This window comes from Balaenoptera physalus (assembly GCF_965194825.1).
Source record: "Balaenoptera physalus genome assembly, chromosome: 4".
NCBI classification, from domain to species: Eukaryota; Metazoa; Chordata; class Mammalia; order Artiodactyla; family Balaenopteridae; genus Balaenoptera; species Balaenoptera physalus.
In genome coordinates, this window is record NC_138891.1 from 54,133,657 (window position 1) to 54,153,155 (window position 19,499).

Genomic DNA, 19,499 nt, shown 5'->3' on the forward strand with positions numbered 1-19,499 from the left:
ATGCCATATGAGGAGAACTGAATGCTTTGAGTTTTTTTAAAAATTTATTGTGGAAATTATCAGACACTCAAGAGTAGAGAGAATAGCATAATGAACTCCAGTGTACTTATCACTCTTCAAAATCTATCAGTTTTCTGCCAAACTTGTATGTTGTGTGAGAGTAGGGAAGGGAGCGATTGTTTCTGTTTGTAGGTCGGGATAGGGAGATTTCATGGAGCTTCTCCTATGTGGAGATGTAGAAAGAACATTGAACTGAGCCAATGGTAGAATTCTTGCTTCTAGTTCTGTACCTGCCAGTGCTTCGCTGGCTGACTTTCTGTTACTCAACTGACCTCTCTGTTCTTTACATTCTCAGTAGAGTGTGGCTGTTATTCTACATCAGGAGGCTGCAAACATTGGCCCTCAGGCCAAATCCAGCCTGCTACCTGTTTTCATGAACAGTGAAGTTTTATTGGAACACAACTACATCCATCAGTTTATTGTCTGTGTCTGCATTTGTCATAGATTATAGATTATGATAATCTAGATTATCATAATCATAGATTATGATTTCGTAGTTGAGGCAGAGATGGTGTGGCTGAGAAGCCTAAAATATTTACTCTCTCGCCCTTTACAAAATGCTTGCCAAGTCCTGTTCTATATGGTCTCTGATATTCCTTTAGCTCTAATATGTTACTCTATTAGCTGACTAAAAATTAGTAATTTTTGAGCATTTACTAAGAGCCAGCACTGTTGTTTTGGTTTGTACATACTAACTCATTTAATCATCACCAAAACCCTATTAGGTGGGTTCTATTATTTCTACAAATGAAACTAAGGCATAAGGTGTGTGTATGTTAACTTGCCCAAGGTTACATAGTACTAAGTAGTGGAGACAGGCAATCCTGTTACAGCATCTATATCCTTAATTATAATGTTGCATTTCCTTTAGATACATGGAAAAAATATATATGAAAAAAATTCAGTCAATTAGAGAATGAAAATTCATAAATCAATGATTTGCACTTAAGTAAAGTTCTATATTGTGATTATAGATGTAAAGGCTTTAGGATGCTGACTAATCCTGAATGTACATTAAAGGTGAATAGTGTGTGAAATCCAAATATGCCTGGGTAGAAAATTCTAGTACATCATAATTTTCTCATGAAGCCGTAGTGGATTTTTGAAAGTAGAACACTGTACTTAAAAAGCAAATAAATATAAAATGATATACCAATAGGAGCCTATTATTGTTTCTTTTGACAATATTTACGAGTTTTCAGGAGTCCATGTCTTTAGGGTATGACATGATTGCTTGGTGAGAAAGATTAGGAGTCAGGGGCTCAGAGTTCTAGTCCCAGTTCTGTCCCCAGCTCGCTTTTGTGTCCTTGTCTTCTCTGGCCTTTGGTTTTTTTAACTGAAAAATGAGCAGGTAGCTCAAGATCATTTTAGGGCTTCCTACAGCTCAAAAATATGATGCTGTAACTTTTTACATGGCACATTCAAAGAAATAGATGAGATAACAACGTGGAAGAACTAGGCTTGTAAACTCAAAAATTTAATCTCCCCTTTTTTGCTGTCTACACATACGAACACATATACAGATATGTATACATAAAAATTCATGCACATATAACTATAAAATCAGTGTGATTCATTTTATGTGTGATTTCTAGTCACATTTGATGTAGAAGCAGTTAAATATCTGTCCTTATGTTAGTATATTTTTGTATTTGTATGAGAGAATGGGTGATTTCTTTTCTTCCTTAGCCAAAAACATGCAGTTGTATAGAAAGCGAGTCTTGATGAATTCCTTGACCTCTGTGATCTGGCAGTGTGCCTCATGTTTTCTCTAGCAAAATTTGATTCATTGCTCAATTTGTTTGCCAGTTAAAAGCAAACAGTATGCCCGAAATCAGGCATAATCAGGGTTGTCTGTTTTGCGCTGTTGCATGGGATATTGATGTCAGTCAAAATTGTAATTTAATTGTTTTGATATTTTGATCTGAGCAATTCAGATAAGAAAGGTGATTTATCTTTCATAGAAACCTTGTATTTTGAGCTCAGCATAATTTTTCCCCAGCTACTTGCTTATAAATGTGGTTTCAATTTTTAAAATGTTGGGTTTTACTCATAATGGGAATTTGCTCTCAGTATTAATTACCAAAGTTTGGTTAGGAGTATATTACAGATATTTTATGTTTTAGATGTTCAGTCATGAAAAACTTTAGAATAGTTATGAATCCTTTAAAAACAGATAATGAAAATTCTATACCGTTTGACTTTTCCATTGTATACAATATGACATATGAATGTTTTCTATATTACAGATAGCTTTTTGCTTTTTTACAACCTTCGCATAGAAAATTATTCATGAACATCTTAAGTTTTAGGGCTTTATTATATTGGTCCAGCCTCTGTTGGTAAATTTATAACTCTACATAGGCTGTGCTCTCTTATTCCTGTGCATTGAGTCCAATTATCATTGGTGAAAAAATAACCTCAAATAATGTATTCCTAAATAAACTTTGGGTCTCCTTATCTTTTTACACTTACTGGAGGAAAAAAATAAAACACAAAGCAGAAACACTTTTAAACAAATTATACTGTCTCTATATATAGTAATGATTTAAAAATTTATTTATTTTCAATTTAACACACCACTCAATGATTTGACAACCTCTTGGGGCATCTCCTGGTTCTAAGAAGCACTCACAGCCTAGTCAGCTTCCAGAGGGGACCATTCAGCTTTTCTGAACCAAACCTGAAACATATTCCCCGCTAGGCTTCAGAACTCTCAGAGAGTGCTCAAACCAAAGTAAACACCTTCTGGTGCACTGTAACGCTTTTCTGAAATGCTGGTTGTAGAAGTCAGTTTGAAATTTTTAATTACATTTAGGTGATAAAAGCATCCTTTATTTGACCTTCTCAAGAGATGTGAATCTGTTTGGGAATGACTTAAGAAGGCTTGTAGTCTTGGACCCTTTCCTTAAGTTTAATTTTGCTAAATTCCCAGAAAACTTTAAAAACCAGGTATTTTCAAGCACAATAGCTGCTAATTATGCAGGAAGCCTACTCTTGTGTGTGTATGTTTGTGAAAATGCCTGCTTTATTGCTTCTTGTTGAGATGAGATAGTATTTGAGTTATATTTCCCAGGGAGGCTCTGTTTACAGGAGGTACGTGGTTCGTAGGATAAGCCTTTTTTCCAGTAAAATCACAGCTGAAATCATAGAGGGCTAGCAGTTATCCCTCTTCTAAAATTTTCCCCAAGATAGCCTAATCACCAAGGGTCTAGTGTCTACCTCAGAGTAGGCCAGCCTAAATGATTTGTAAATCACCACTTCGGAGCTGTAAAATAAGATGATGATTCTCCAACTGGGGTACTCTGAGCTATGTTGGAAGGTTCCAAGCCGCAGGTAAACATGACTATCTTCTTGGAATGTCAAATACACTAAACAATTTTTTTGAAGGAAGTAGTTAAGTCACTTATATGGTAAATTAAATGTTTAAGATCATAAAAAGATTGTGAATGTGACATCCAATGCAAAATACATAGTTTTTAAAATAAAATTTAAGACTTCAAAATAATGTCTTGCATATAGTAGGTCTTTATAGAATATATTTTCAGACCCCAGGAAAGGATATGGGTTGACATACAGATAGTAGTTTGGTTGTCATATTCCCATCATGTTTAGTCCCATTAAGCTTATATTCAGTCCCATCAAATTTTCAGGTTATAACCATCGTCTACCTGCTTTGGTTTACTTGCTTTTCTGATGTTTACCCACACTGATCTTTTAAATTTGCGGGAATGATTTTCCTCTTTACTCTTTCTATGTTTTTCCTATACTCTTGGCATTGAGATATTATGATTTCTGTGAGAAGCTGCCCCCGCTTTTTTTTTTTTTTTTTTACGAAACTGTAGATATGTAAGAATTTGCAAAGATAGTACCAGAGAGGTCCTGTGTTCTCTTTACCCAGTTTCACCCATTGGTTATATCTTATACAACTATCGTATGACATCAAAACCCAGAAGTGGACATTGGTACAGTTTGTGTATATAGTTCTGTCATTTTCTCTCCTGTGTAGATTAATGCAGTTAACACCACAATCAAGATGTAGAACTATTTCATCACCACAGAGATCCCTCTTACAGTACCCTGCAAAAGAGATACTAAAAAAATCAGGAATTTAATCTAGTAAAGGAATTATTCACTTTCTTATTTCTAATTTTTGAGATTTTTTACACAAATGCTACATTGTTTTGTATTTTGGGCCATGTAAGAGAAAGGTGAAATATTATCATTACACTGCAGGAGAGCTTAAATAGTCAAAATCGTTATAACGGGGCTTCCCTAGTGGTGCAGTGGTTAAGAATCTGCCTGCCAATGCAGGGGACACGGGTTCGAGCCCTGGTCTGGGAAGATCCCACATGCCACGGGGCAACTAAGCCCATGCGCCACAACTACTGAGCCTGCGCTCTAGAGCCCAAGAGCCACAACTTCTGAAGCCTGTGCACCTAGAGCCCGTGCTCTGCAGCAAGAGAAGCCACCGCATGAGAAGCCCGTGCACTGCAATGAAGAGTAGCCCCCGCTCGCCGCAACTAGGGAAACCCCACGCAGCAATGAAGACCCAATGCAGCCAAAAATAAAATAAATAAAATAAATTAAAAAAAAATAGTTATAACAGATCAAGTCATCTGTGAAAGAAGTTTTTGAAGGCTTAATCTCAAGTTGTCTTCAAAAACCTTTGTTTTGGGACTTCCCTGGTGGCACAATGGTTAAGAATCCGCCTGCCAATGCAGGGGACATGGGTTCGATCCCTGGTCTGGGAAGATCCCACATGCCGCGGAGCAACTAAGCCTGTGCACCACAACTACTGAGCCTGCGCTCTAGAGCCCAAGAGCCACATCAACTGAGCCCGCATGCCACAACTACTGAAGCCCGTGCACCTAAAGCCTGGGCTCTGCAACAAGTGAAGCCACCGCAATGAGAAGCCTGCGCACCGCAACGGAGAGTAGCCCCCGCTCTTCGCAACTACAGAAAGCCTGCACGCAGCAACAAAGACCCAATGCAACCAAAAATAAATAAAACAAACAAACAAACAAAAAACCCTTTGTTTTGGAAGGTTAGACATTCGTATACCTGAAGGTAGGAACCATGTGGTCCCATCCATCTCTGTGACTAATCCTTATATGTGTGCTGGAATTGCCCGGACAAAAAAGAGAAAATGGGGGAGCAGATAGAAAGAGGGATCTTGTTTAAGGTCCTAAGTAGTCAAGCAGACTTGTCTCTTCCTGGGGAACACAGAGTTGGAGAAAAAGAATATTTCAGTATTATCAAAAGTGCTATTAAATGACATTGTGCCATATTTGATTTAACAGGTGTTCATGTCTACAGCTATGTCAGGATCACTCACTTTCTTATTTTGTTTAATCAGATTATATGAGGATAATTATTCTATTACTAGGGCCTGAGAAATCCTTCCTGATAGTTTTTCTCAGAAGTATTTTCAGCAATCGTGATCTGGGATTTTATTCTCATTGTCATATGAACAGTGTAAATGTATTGTTAAATTACAGTTTGCATAGATCTTAGTTTTAACAATTTACAAGATATTTTTAACTTCATTTATTTGAAACTTTGTGATTTTGAATATAAAAAATAGCTATCTTCTGTATGGTTTTCAGCTATACAAGCAATAAAGTATTTTTGGAGTTTTGGAGATACTATTGAAAATTTGTACTGTAATTAGTAATAGCTGCTTGTCCATGAGTCCTTTCCCAGTCTTTTTAGGTTATCTGAATAAAGCAAAGATTTCCTGTTTCTCTTCTCAGTTTTTGCTTTGCTATCTGAATAATCTTCATAGTATTATTACTGTAGTGATAGTTAAACATTAGGTCCAGATTATTGTCATCTTCATTATGTTCCATATCAATTTTCCAAGGTGAAAACCACATTATATATGTATAACTGTAGATATTGTTTTCATTTGCTTTACTAAATTTGAGTTGGGTGCACAGGAAGGGCAAGGCAGGGAGTGAGCATGCTCATTTTGTCAAATATATTTTATTCTATTCCAGCAGTTGAAAATGATATAATTCCCCCCCAAATCCTTAATTTCACTTAGAATGAAAAAAATCTATTTTAATGGTTATTAAATGTCAAACACTTTTTTTTTTAAATTTATTTTTATATTTTTTTGGTTGTGTTGGGTCTTCGTTTCTGTGCGAGGGCTTTCTCTAGTTGCGGCGAGCGGGGGCCACTCTTCATCGCGGTGCGCGGGCCTATCACTATCGTGGCCTCTCATTGCCGAGCACAGGCTCCAGACGCGCAGGCTCAGTAGTTGTGGCTCACGGGCCTAGCTGCTCCGCGGCATGTGGGATCTTCCCAGACCAGGGCTCGAACCCGTGTCCTCTGCATTGGCAGGCAGATTCTCAACCACTGCGCCACCAGGGAAGCCCAAACACTTTTAAAGTTAATAAAAAAACGGACATTGTGTATGTACAGAAAGAGAGGGTGGCTTGGTTTTTACTTTTACCAAGATTAGCATGGTATGCTGCCATGTGTCTCTAACTTCTGTATTAACCTCAATTTGGGAATGTTGGTATGGATTCTGCTGGTACTGAGCGTTTAATTTATTGCCAATATTAGAGACAGTGACATTAGTGAGATTCAAGTGACTCATCATCACCAGTTCTTCCCTTGAGTGGAGAAAGTTGCTCTTGACTTCATTGTTGCCTGGTGTATATCTATAAAAGAAGCAACTGTTCTCTTACTTGTTCAGTATCAAATGTAAAAATCTAATTGTGTGATTTTTCATATCATTGTTATGAAGAATTCAATTTTAAAGCAAGCAGAAAACTACATAATAGAAGCTTGGTGTGTTTGTATTATAATCTAAACATCTTAGTACGTATCCAATTTGAACTCTTCTAAGCATTTTTATGACAAAAACAAAAACAAAAAACCCATCACAGTGTGTTTAGGACAAAGTAGTTACAAAACTTTTAATGTTTGATAAAAACGGACTTGCCATTATTACTAGTTTCTATCTCTGATTAGAATTGCTCTATTTCTCATGTCTTTGGTTTACATGTTTTTGGGGGGGTAGTGAAAAAAAATGTTTACCTATTTTCATAACATGTACATTTTTGTTTCTACATAGTTATTCCTTCACTTTAATATAGACAAAAATAACATTATAACCAATAAAACATTGTTCACTAATGCAGTGTTAAGGATAGTGGAGGGATTAAGGAAGAGTCTTGTCAAGTTTGGTATCTGTTTCAGTAGCTCACTTTTAAGCAGTTAAAAATGTCTTTAGGACATCTGCCTTGTCTTTCTCTTGCACCTCCTCTCCTTGGCCCACTTATATGTATGACCACCTTTCAGAATTTTAATTTCTTTATTTATAAAGTGATACTAATAACACTCTACTATGTAAGGATTATTGTAAGAATAAATTAAGATGGCATGTGAGGAAACTACATTATCCTACATACGTGAGTATATTTGAAGTTCGTCAAGTCTGGGTTTAAATCCCAGTTTTTTACCTTGGTATTCTATTACTCTGTGATTTTTGACAACTTGTTGGCCTCTGCTTTCTCCTCTCTAAAATGGAAATGATTTTACCTACCTCAGAAGGTTGTTTTGGAGTTAAATTGATAATACTGTAATGTATGTGAAGCACTTAGTACATTTCCTGGCACCTAATACTTAGTAGATGCTATTTCCCTTTTCTTTTCCCCATTTTCTCATTCTCCCCAGACATGGGGAAGGGGACCTGGAAAAGATCAGATATGGGTTAGGATGAAATCATTTTGTTCTGTGTTCTTTGTCAAGCTGTAAGGGGCTTTTCTTTCCCAAAGGAAAGTTAGTGAGGGGCTTTCTTTGTGGTTGAAAGACCGGGAAGATTTTCCAAGTCACCATCCACCAACAGTTGTTTGATATCTGATCATCTAATACTATCATTCCTCTGCTGAAACGTCTTTGGTGGCCCCTCACTGCCTTTGGGATGAAGCTAAACTTCTTAGCCCACTGAACAAAGCCAGTTATAATCTGGCCTCCATTAAAGGCTCCATCCTCATGTCCTGTCCTTTATCCTAAACGTACTTTGTGATATAAGTAATCCTCCTTCTATGCTGCCATCTTTACACACATGTGGACACTCTGCCTGGAATGCCTTTCTCCCTTCCCTAAATGACAGATGCTCGTATATCCAGCCATATCTCTTTTTGTAAATGTCCCCACCCCTTTCCCCCAGAGCCAGTCACACTCCCTCTACTGTGGTCCTATATTCCTTGTACATATGGCTGCCTTTAGTAGCACCATTTTCAATGTATCTTCATCCCCCACCCCTGCCATGTTTTATTTGCCACATGGGCAGACACAACATCTTTTATTCTTTGTCTCCTTATCTATCATATATTGCCCAGAGTGTGCTTATTAAACTTTTTTTTTTAATTTATTTTTTTTGGCTGTGTTGGGTCTTCGTTGCTGTGAGCAGGCTTTCTCTAGTTGAGGCGAGCGGGGGCCAATCTTCGTTGCAGTGTGCAGGCTTCTCTTGTTGAGCACGGGCTCTAGGCGTGCGGGCTTCAGTAGTTGCAGCATGTGGGCTCAGTAGTTGCAGTTCGCGGATTCTGGAGCACAGGCTCAGTAGTTGTGGCGCAGGGGCTTAGTTGCTCCGCGGCATGTGGGATCTTCCCGGACCAGGGCTCAAACCCGTGTCCCCTGCATTGGCAGGCGGATTCTTAACCACTGCGCCACCATGGAAGTCCCCTTATTAAACTTTTTAAATAAATTTGTCTTCATGACAAAAGCTAAGTACCCTATAGTGTGCTGTAACATAACAGCCCAAACCAAAGCTGTTCCCGAATTCCTCCCCCACATGCCTTGTGAAGATGTACTTCCCCAAATAGATTATAAACTCATAAGTATCCCTATACTTAGCTTTGCCAGGCACACAAAGGTTGCTTAGGCTCACATCAGGTGTGATTGGGGGTTGAAGATACAGCTTCATCTTACAACTTCACTGCCTTTTGCTGCTTAAGCAAAGCTGGTGCACTGAAAGGAGAAGATAGACTAATAGATAGGAAGTGAGGATTTCCTTACCTGAAACTGTTTGAGAATAACCAATAGGGCCAGGTTTGGCCCCTTTTTGAGATATCACACGCATTGTGTGTGTTTGTGTGGGGGGAAGGGTGGAGGGGGTGGGTAGGTGTGCTTGGGAGGATATGAATGGGTGGGTGGGTAAGTGGGGCAGGAATGAGGAGGCCGATGACTCCTAGGGTCATACAAGGGAGGTCTGTTTTGAGGTAGTCCCCAAAGACACTTGATATAAGTAGATAAGGAGAACTTTGTGAGTAAAGAAGCAGGAAACCTGAGAGTATAAAAGATGTTCAAGAGTTGTATTAAGCAGGAGGAGCTAAACAGGAATGAGGGAAGGTCAATAACAGAATTGGAGCTGAACTTAATTATAAATGGGTCACATGTAGGTCTCAGGAGTGCCATCTGCTGGGCCCACGTTCACTTCTGGAGACACTTAAAGGCAACAAGTTACACTGCACGGTAGGGATGGCATGGGGAAAAGTAGAGAAATAGAAAGATTAAATCAGCTTGGCTGTGTTTTTTCGCAAAATAAATATAGGGATATATGGCCTGAAACATGGTTTGGGGACGGATCTAGGAAATCAGGATTTTTTAGTTTTGTAGTGATAACAGATAACTGTAGACAATTTGGGCCTAGAATTCAGGTCATTTCAGTTAAATTCAGTAAACACTGAGAGCTATTCTTTGCTGAGAGAAAAAACGAATACCCTGATTTGCCTTTCACAGAGCTTTTATTGTACTTGGAGGAATGAGAAAAGTCACTAAATGGTAAGATATTGTTTTGTCTTATTATTATTTTTTTAATTTACAAAACTGTGTTTTTATCTGAGACTGATTTATATTTTATTACATAGACGAGAGATGATGGTTTGATGCTAACATTATTAGATAGCAGTAGCTTATAACATATATTTAGGATTTGCTTTTTCAAAAGTTTATTTTGCCTACTCCATTTTCAGCTCACTCTATGTCTTCTTCTACTGATATTGAACATGTTGAGTGTGAAAAATGAGGTTGGTAAACTTGAAAAAAGTGTAATATTTTTAGAATGTCACCTTTTTGTTATAACAGTCTTATGTGTCCTTCATTAGAAGCCACATCACATCCTTTTTGGAAATATATAACTAATTAAAGTAAAACTAATAAATAAGCACAAGTGTTGGGATACAAAAATTGACACTGTTTTACGTTTAATTAATTGTATTCTCTAGAGAACGTTATTCCTATTCTTAGAGGTGTAGTTACTTTAAGAGGTCGTCTAGTTTACCCCTTTTCATTTATAAAGAAGTATTAAATGACCTGCTCAGACTCACATAGGTCTGACTCAAATGAGACCAAGCTGGGGCTAGAAGTTGGTGTTCTGGCTTACAATCCAGGTCTTTTCCACTATCCAAATCCACATATCAGTGTTTAAAAATAAAAACACCAACTTTGTTACAAGTAATGACCTTCCCATTGTTTTATTAAAATGTGCAGAAGCACTTTCAGTGCACTTTTATTCTTTATTTCACATTATTCTAGTGGAGCTACTAAGCGACTCAGGATTGCTCCCTAATTTAGTTAATATTTTCTTCAAGCCTCTCTTATCTTTTAGGGGGCTATGAAGATAGACTAGCAAGCCATTACTCTTCCAGGGCAGAGGAAAACCTGAGGGAATGGGCAAGAGAGTGAGGGGAGAAGGGTTCTAAGGAAGGGATGGTCCAGAAGAGTGGTTCCCAAGGTTTTTAGGAAATTTCCACTGGTCTTTGACAAAATGAGAAAATAAGGATTATGCAGTGAGTTTTTCCACTCTCTTTTATTCTATAATCATATCTGTCCTACTCTTTCTAGTAACATTATTGAGAAAAGGTTGATAACCCTATATCAATTCTCTCATATATATATTTTTTTTGTTTTGTTTTGTTCTGCTTTGTTTTTAGCTTTATGGGTCCATGAAGTCCAAAAGGTGTAGGAGATGCTCATCTAGAATCTATAGTGCTGTTCAGGGAGAAAAGCCCAGAGGAGGCCTCTTATAATAGAACCACTGGGTGACATTTGGGACTAGTTGCCTGGAATGAAAGAGGTGCTAAGAGACAAGTGTGTTTTAAAGTGGAGGAGATGTCAGATTTGAGGATAGTGGGGAAGTGGGGAAAATGAAGACTGTTTATTTAGTTGGCTTTCTCAGAATTGGTGTTAAATAAGGTTTACATGTGAAGAACGTGCAGTGGGCAGTGACTTGGGAGAATGCTTATTTGGAATTCTTGCTGTCTGCTCTGGATTCATTTGGTACTCTTATCCCAGTTATGGAATCACCGAGTGTTTTGCCCTCAAAACGGGAATTTAAATATACCACTCTAAGCTTCAAAGATAGTTTCTTCACTTGGATACAGTCTTTGAAATGGGATTCCACTGAAGCTTTACAGAGTGGTAGTAGAGCACCTAATGACAGTAATCTTGCCTTTTGTTCATGTTTTCAAAACCACCTGCATGTTATATTGTACATGGTCTGTAATTTTGAAGTGATGTGAAAAAATTATTTAATTTTTTGGAAAGTTGCCTTAACATGTTAGTGGGATAATGGCAACATTACCAGGATTAAAAAATGAAACCCGCTTTCCAGATAATCTGACTTTATAGGAACATAAACGCATGCTGCTAAAGCAAAATGAAAAAACAAGACGAAACCAAAAACAATTCCCCCTCTCCTTCCACCAATAACATCCATAAATAATCCCCCATAATAAGTGGATATGCTAGAGTGCATTGAGTCATAGCATCTGGAATCAAACCTACAGAATAAAGCATACTAAGAACTATTTTTGATTTTTTCTTCTCCATATCATATAAGCCCTAAATGTGCTTTCCTCTTGCATAAGGAAGAGAAGTAATTCAAAGATCAGTTTTGTGTTTGGTTGGCTTTTTTGTTCATATGTAAAAGCAGTGTGGGGAAAACTGGAGGCGTTTAGCATTTATTTCTATTTGAAAAAGTTTGGATAGAAAGATCCAGGTGATACAGATCATGTATATAAGACTTGTTTACTTATTGTGTTATTTTCTGAGAGCAAAGTACAGGTGAGCCTTGAACAACTTGAGGGTCAGGGGCACATATCCCTCCTCTCGACCCCGCCTCTGCCCCCCACCAATTGAAATTCCACTTTTAACTTTATAGTTGGCCTTCCATGTCCATGGTACTGTATCCGTGGATTCAACCAACTGAGTATTGTGTAGTACTGTGGAATGTATTTAGTGAAAATAATCCAGGTATAAGTGGACCCAAGTAGTTCAAACCCATGTTGTTCAAGTGTAGTGTCAACTGTACAACTATTTAAAAATAGAGTATTACTCTGATTTGTTACATTAGTTTCAAATTGACTTTCAGAGAATATTTTCTTTGAAAAATTTTATGTTTATAAACTTTTTTCTAATGATCAAAATAATATAGTCATTGCAGAACATTTAGAAAGCCTAGAAATATATAAAGAAATAGAAAAAAAAGTCACCTATAATTTACTACCCAGAGATGCCCTGTTAAAATCTCAGCATTTTTTACTTCTGATTTTTTTTCTATTTTATTTTTTCCTTATATTTTTGAGATCTTACCAGATATTTTAACATTCTGCTTTTTCAACATAACATGTATAGAGTATTTTTAAAATATTATTTTAACTTTATAAGTGTAATTATTGATGACTGCATGGTATATCATCTGACTTGGCCATAATAAATCTAACTATTTCTCTGTTGCTGGACATTCAAGTTGTTTGCATAAATATTCAATCTTTAATGGAAGTTTGTTTTCTTGAGGCTTTTCTCTTCAATTGAGTTAGCTTATTGAAGAGATTCTTCTTAGGATTAGATTTTCCTTTTCTTCTCCCACCCCCTCAATTACATGCTGGCTAATTCCTGGAATTTTCCCCTCCCTATTCTTTGTAATCTGAAAAACTCCTTGTTCTCTATGACTGGTATGGCAGCTTCAGCTTAGCTGTGATGGATGTATTGTGATTGTAAAAGGTAAGTACCTATGGCTCCTTTTGTTAAGTTACCCTGAACCTTAACAGGAGGTCCTTATGCAACTTGAGAGCCATAAATATATTTTAGAAACTGTATGCACAGATGCTAAATTGAATGTAAGGAATGAAATACTACTCGTTCACTATAGTTTTTTCACCAGTTAAGTTTTTTCTAGTATGAAACGTTTTACCTCACTTGTATGCGAAATGAAGTATTTTACGCCAGTATTAATACTGATGGTTGCATGAATTAAGTATTGATTTTTTTACACATAATGTATTTTTTATTGATTTCAAGAGTACAACAACAGTTTGTCAGTATTGTATTATAAACATTCTATTGGTTATATGGGACCTATCTGAGTTTATTATTCTTTTCAATAATATTTTTCATTTTGTAGGAAAAGATGGATAGTGTTGTGGACAAGATTATTGAGCAAAATGCTTGGTCCTTAGATCCCTTGATAAGGCTATGTGGATTTTTCCCTGCTTTAAGATCTTTTTATTCATGTTGGAAAAGTACTACTTTGTGCAAAAGTAGATTGCTATTCAAAATAATATATATTTCTTCGGGAAACTTTCTTCAACATCCCTTTTCCTAACCTTATGATAAATTTTATTACACAGGCTTATTTTGAAAATAGATTAATTAAATGTTAAGATTATTTCTGGAAATAGTCACAATATATGATAATAAACTAGTTTACATTTTTATTTAACAAGATGCTTTTTGATAGCATTAGACTTTCTATACCACAATTCCCTCATGTACTTTGAAGAACTTCTAAGAGGGACTTCCCTGGCAGTCCAGTGGTTAGGACTCCACACTTCCATTTCAGGGCGCATGGGTTTGATCCCTGGTGGGGGGGGGAAAAACTTCTAAGACAATAACTGTGTGTGTGAGTTCTTGTCCTTCTAATATCTGTATGTTAAAATTACTTTAAAGAATAAATAGCTTATCTGGCATTATAGTCTATGAATTTTACATCTCATTAAAAGAATAATTTGAAATGGATATAATGAATTGTGTGTTCTATGGTTGTATTCCACTTAGACTATTTTAGGAATTCATCATGTAACAAGGCACGATTTATTCTTTCTCAGGGTTTTATTGTTAAAGCATCTTTAATTTTTAATATTCTATTCATTTAATACCATTGTTTTACATGGAAGGCATGAGAAAAATATTAGTTTGCCCATAGAAAAACCTTGATTTTTGTTTTAAAATATTTTTTCTTTAAATATTTCCTGTTAAATGTTGTTCCTCACTTCCATAAAGGAATGATTATTAGACCATGTATCCTTGACTTGTGGAAAATTCTTCAGAACTCAACACAAAGACAGCACTATATTTCCAAATGGAAATCAATTCAGAATATATAATCATTTTATTTTCACACATCTACTGAAATCAGAAGGAAAACTTCCTCTCTGTATGATTTTTTGGGCTATTTTAATAATGGAGCAGTTCTTAAACTATTTAACAAATATTTATTGAGGCTACCATGGACTTTTAAAAAATATTTTTTAGGAATAAAAATATGGAAGTACTATGAAAACCAATGAAAAGTTGCTAAGATGAAATGGAAAAATCTTCAGTAATGTAGAAATCTCTTTAAAATGGCTGGTGCTCTGAAAAATAAAGATAAATCTGGATTCAAAATTGACAAGACTGAGACAGTTTAGAGAATTAAGTCAGTTGTTGGTAGAGAGGTGTCAGTGTATGCATCTTTGAATTAGGAGACAATAGCTCTCACTATGCTCTTGAAGTGAAAGTAAGGAAAGGTGAAGGGACCATTTAGAACAAGTATTAACACACAACAAAGTTAGTTAAAACAAGTCAATTCATATTGCAGAGTTAGAATAGGGAAGGGTCCCACAAAGTTGAGGTTTATTTGTTTTCTTTTTAATTGATTGACTGATAACAGAGGTGCTAGTAGATTCTGGTTTATAAACATGGTAATTCAGTTATCCCATTTGCTTCATTGTCAGTGTTCTGTCATATTAGAAAGCTACTGTGAACAGTCTATATATTTCTGGGCTTTAATTAGCCCTGGGAACATGCAGAGTTTAAAAGTAAAAGTAATTGCTCAGCCTCTGATAACTTGTGCACAGTGAATCACCTTCTTTAGAAGAATGCTACATAAAACAAACAGTTGTACAGAAGAGACAATTAGGAAAGTATGGTTTTGTTGCTGGGTCTGCAAGGAGGGATTTGCAGATTTTGTGAGATCCTGCAGAGAGTCAGTGAAATCTGCATTGTAGCACATTATCTCCTGTGGGGAAGAACCTGAAGGGCTGCTTAGAGGTCTCAACTATCTCTGCTCTGTATGCTTTTGTCCTACTATGTAAAAAGCCTTCCATTTGCTGGAAACAGTAACAGTGTTGGAACATTGAGATAAAAGGATAAAAGAATAATGAAAAATTTCAGCTACCTGAGAAGGACCTTTATAGGCAAGCTTGACAGGAAGCCTGGGAATCAAGTTGAAGGGTGATTAGATAAGCGGATATGATTTTGCATACACTCTTTTATTTTGAGAAATAGCTATCATATTCAAAGGGGAGAAAGCCAATAGGTTGAGTGAAGAATACCTGATATGTAGGTATATCTGAAGTTCTTTTTGTGAGAATTCTAAAAACTAAATTTAATGCTATACACTAATGATTAATTATCTTCCAATTTTTTTCTTTTTGTTGTCAGATTTTAAAATTTACTCTCTCAGGTGCCTTTTTAAAAAGAAGTAGAAGTGGCTGAAGAATGCAAAGTTGAGACAGAAATAAATTTAAAAGTAATCACTAGAGGTTAGAAGGCATATTTGGAAATTAGGATGCTGATAATATGTATTGGTGGGAAAAAATAAGGAATTCCAGAAAACCTCATATTTCTGAGCTATAATATTTCTTGGTTTTAACCTTTATTATTTTCTTGATTTAGATCTTATTGTTTTTAGTTGTAGGCTTATTCCACAAACTAATGTTCAAGTTTTTAAAAAGTGTTTTATATTTAAAGAAATAATATTTATGAGACTGTAGTATCTTATTCTAACCTATATCTGTAACAATTTTTAGTTTAAAGTTACATAATAACAGTTTCATAGTACAAAACTTCATATGTTAAACTCTAAAATGATCATTTTAAAGTTGGTTGTTAGTTTCATTTCTTTTTTTGTATAATTTTGCCTTAGTTTCTTATGTTGTAATTTCTGGCACTTTTTTGGGGGGGAGGGTTGTCATCAGTGAGCCATTTACATTGTCTTAAATAAGATAGAAGCTTATTTCTCCTTCACATAACAATGGTAGGATAGTTTGTAAGCTTCAAACAGTTTTTTAAAATGAATAAAATTGTTACAGTTATGTTTTCACTTGACAGAATTTGTCTAATATAACAGCTAGTTACTCCAGAATTTTAATGCATTAAAGTGAGTTAAAACAAAATGTTTGATTTTGACAAATTCCAAGCGAATATTAAGTTAGATTAATTATAGATTATTTTTCATTAGATTAAATATTTGTCATTTTTAGGTAGCTAACACTTTAAGATATCCTATTATATGATTCACTTTTCAGGTGAAAATGTTAAATGAAATATCAAGGTGTTTGCCAGTATTTTCCTTCCTGTAATAATTAGAATAAATTCACGTAGAATAGAAAGGAATAAGTTAGTACTTGCTGTTATTTTTAAGCATTTTACAGTATTTATTGAACAGATGGTTTATATATAAAGGCCTAACAAACTTCAGTATCTTACTTCTGGAACAATGCTTTAATGATTAAAAGGCATTAATAATTTTAAAGTATATGTAATGTGAATTTTCATTACATTTCAAAATAATTTTTTTTGTCTTGAAACTCATTTTTAAACACAATGAAAACTTTTTCTTGAAGGATCATTGTATTAAAGAGATTGAGTGTGTATGTATAATTCTCTGTGTGTTTTAAAAAAATAATTGTTCAAAAAATTGATAATAAAGTAATTTTGACACAATTGAACTGAAGAATGTTTATCTTTATATATCAACACAATTAGTGCTATTTGCTAGTGATATTTTCCCAAATAGGAACTGTGTTTTATTCACCTTTGTATCCCCAAATCCAGCACAAGTGTCTGTCTAGTACATATTCAATAATGTTTACTGGGTGAGTTTCAGTATCTTTTCTGCTAAATTCTTATTTGTCATTATTTAATCAAGCTAAGATACCATATTTGTTTTATAATTCACTGAAAGTTTAAATGTATTTAAATGTTTCCAAATACAGTTGTTAATTATATTTGAATTACTGTGATTTTCTGCTTGTGAGAAGTAATTATTTGAATATAAAACAAGGTGTCTGAACTACAGTGTATTTTTCTTTCTAATGCTTTTGCAATAACATCAATTTTCTGAGCACAGAAAATATGTTTCTGATGTCATTCTTCTATTTTGGTCAGTTTTTTATTTTCTTTCTGTTTACTTATTTTTATTTCTTAGTTGTAGTCTTATATCCTGATGCCTAAACCTACACACACCTTTTTTCTTTTATTTGTACTTTAAAAAGTTTTTACCTTTTCTTAATACCTCCCTTGGCCAATCTTTGTGTATGTGCATATGTTTGTGTATATCTGTTTGTATGTGTATTTGAGAGACAAAGTTACTGTAACAAAGATATCCATTGGATTAAAAAGATAGAAGCTTATTTCTCCTTGACATAGCAATAGTAGGGTAGTCAAGGTTGTCAAAGTGGTTAGTTTCACAAGGTTACCAGTCCTAAGTTTGTTACATTTTGTTACTTTGTAGTCTAGGAGGAAGTTGTCCTTCTCTGCAAAGTTAGATCTGGGTCACTACCATTTCTGCATTCTAGTTTGAGAAATAGGAGAAAGCATAAGTAGAAGGCAAACAATTTCCTTTTAAGAAAGTGCCTGAAAGTTTTCACATTCCATTGGTTGGAACTTTGCCACATGGCTACACATGGCTGCAAGGAAGGCTGGGAAGTATAGTCTCTGTATCCTTGGCTACTTAGCTAAAACTCTGTTACTATGAAGCAAGGGAAAATGGATTTAGGTGACCACTGCTAGTTGCCCATTGCATTTAACTTGTATCATGCTGGCTGGTAATTGTGTTTCATTTTTGCTATTAAGGAAAGGATCAAAGGAAGGATACAGTATTCCTATTTTTTTGGAATGTGTCTACTGTGACCTAGCAGCATGGTGTGTCAAGCATAATTAGTAGGACTCCCAATGAGAAAATCCTAGGAAGCAGTAGTTGTGTTTAAAGCCATATGACCCCATGTAAGGACTGTCCCTTCAGGACCAACCTTAACAGATTTTGGGTTTGAGGGGTTTTATTAAGGGAGATTGGGTTTCACACACAGGATATCTGGGTGTCCATTGTTAAATACACTTCTTTAGGTTACTGTTTTTGTGATAATTTGCTTCACTTCTTCATAGCACTTTGGTGAAGTCTTAATTCCCAGTGCTGCTTTTAGTATACTGTTCACTGAACTCTCTTAGCTTAATACATGTTGGACCTATTAGAACATTTTTTTAAAATTAATTTATTTATTTATATTTATTTTTGGCTGTGTTGGGTCTTTGTTTCTGTGCGAGGGCTTTCTCCAGTTGTGGCGAGCGGGGGCCACTCTTCATCGTGGTGCGCGGGCCTCTCACCGTCACGACCTCTCCCATTGCGGAGCACAGGCTCCAGACGCGCAGGCTCAGTAGTTGTGGCTCACAGGCTTAGTCGCTCCGTGGCATGTGGGATCTTCCCAGACCAGGGCTCGAACCCGTGTCCCCTGCATTGGCAGGCAGATTCACAACCACTGCGCCACCAGGGAAGCCCTAGAACGTTTTTTTTTTGAATTTTATTTTATTTACTTTTTTTATACAGCAGGTTCTTATTAGTAATCCATTTTATACATATTACTGTATACATGTCAATCCCAATCTCCCAATTCATCACACCACCACCCCCACCCCCCTGCCACTTTCCCCCCTTGGTGTCCATACGTTTGTTCTCTACATGTGTGTCTCAATTTCTGCCCTGCAAACCGGTTCATTTGTACCATTTTTCTAGGTTCCACATATATGCGTTAATATACGATATTTATTTTTCTCTTTCTGACTTACTTCACTCTGTATGACAGTCTCTAGATCCATCCACGTCTCTACAAATGACCCAATTTTGTTCCTTTTTATGGCTGAGTAATATTCTATTGCATATATGTACCACTTCTTCTTTATCCATTCATCTGTCGATGGGCATTTAGGTTGATTCCATGAGCTGGCTATTGTAAATAGTGCTGCAATAAACATTGGGGTGCATGTGTCTTTTTGAATTATGGTTTTCTCTGGGTATAGGCCCAGTAGTGGGATTGCTGGGTCATATGGTTAGTTTTTTAAGGGACCTCCATACTGTTCTCCATAGTTGCTGTATCAGTTTACAT

The 19,499-nt window shown here is 35.9% G+C and overlaps 1 long non-coding RNA gene across 3 annotated transcripts in view; it reads left to right on the top strand.

Moving 5' to 3' along the window:
- LOC309659371 overlaps positions 1 to 19,499 on the top strand; it is a 130,028-nt gene that overhangs the window by 13,394 nt on the left and 97,135 nt on the right. Inside the window, exon 2 of one of the 3 annotated variants that reach the window (XR_014262759.1) lies at positions 9,817 to 9,858. The exons of the other annotated variants lie outside the window; for them this stretch is intronic. This is a non-coding gene — a long non-coding RNA (uncharacterized lncRNA). The remainder of the gene's footprint in view (positions 1 to 9,816; positions 9,859 to 19,499) is intronic. 3 annotated transcript variants of the gene reach the window in all.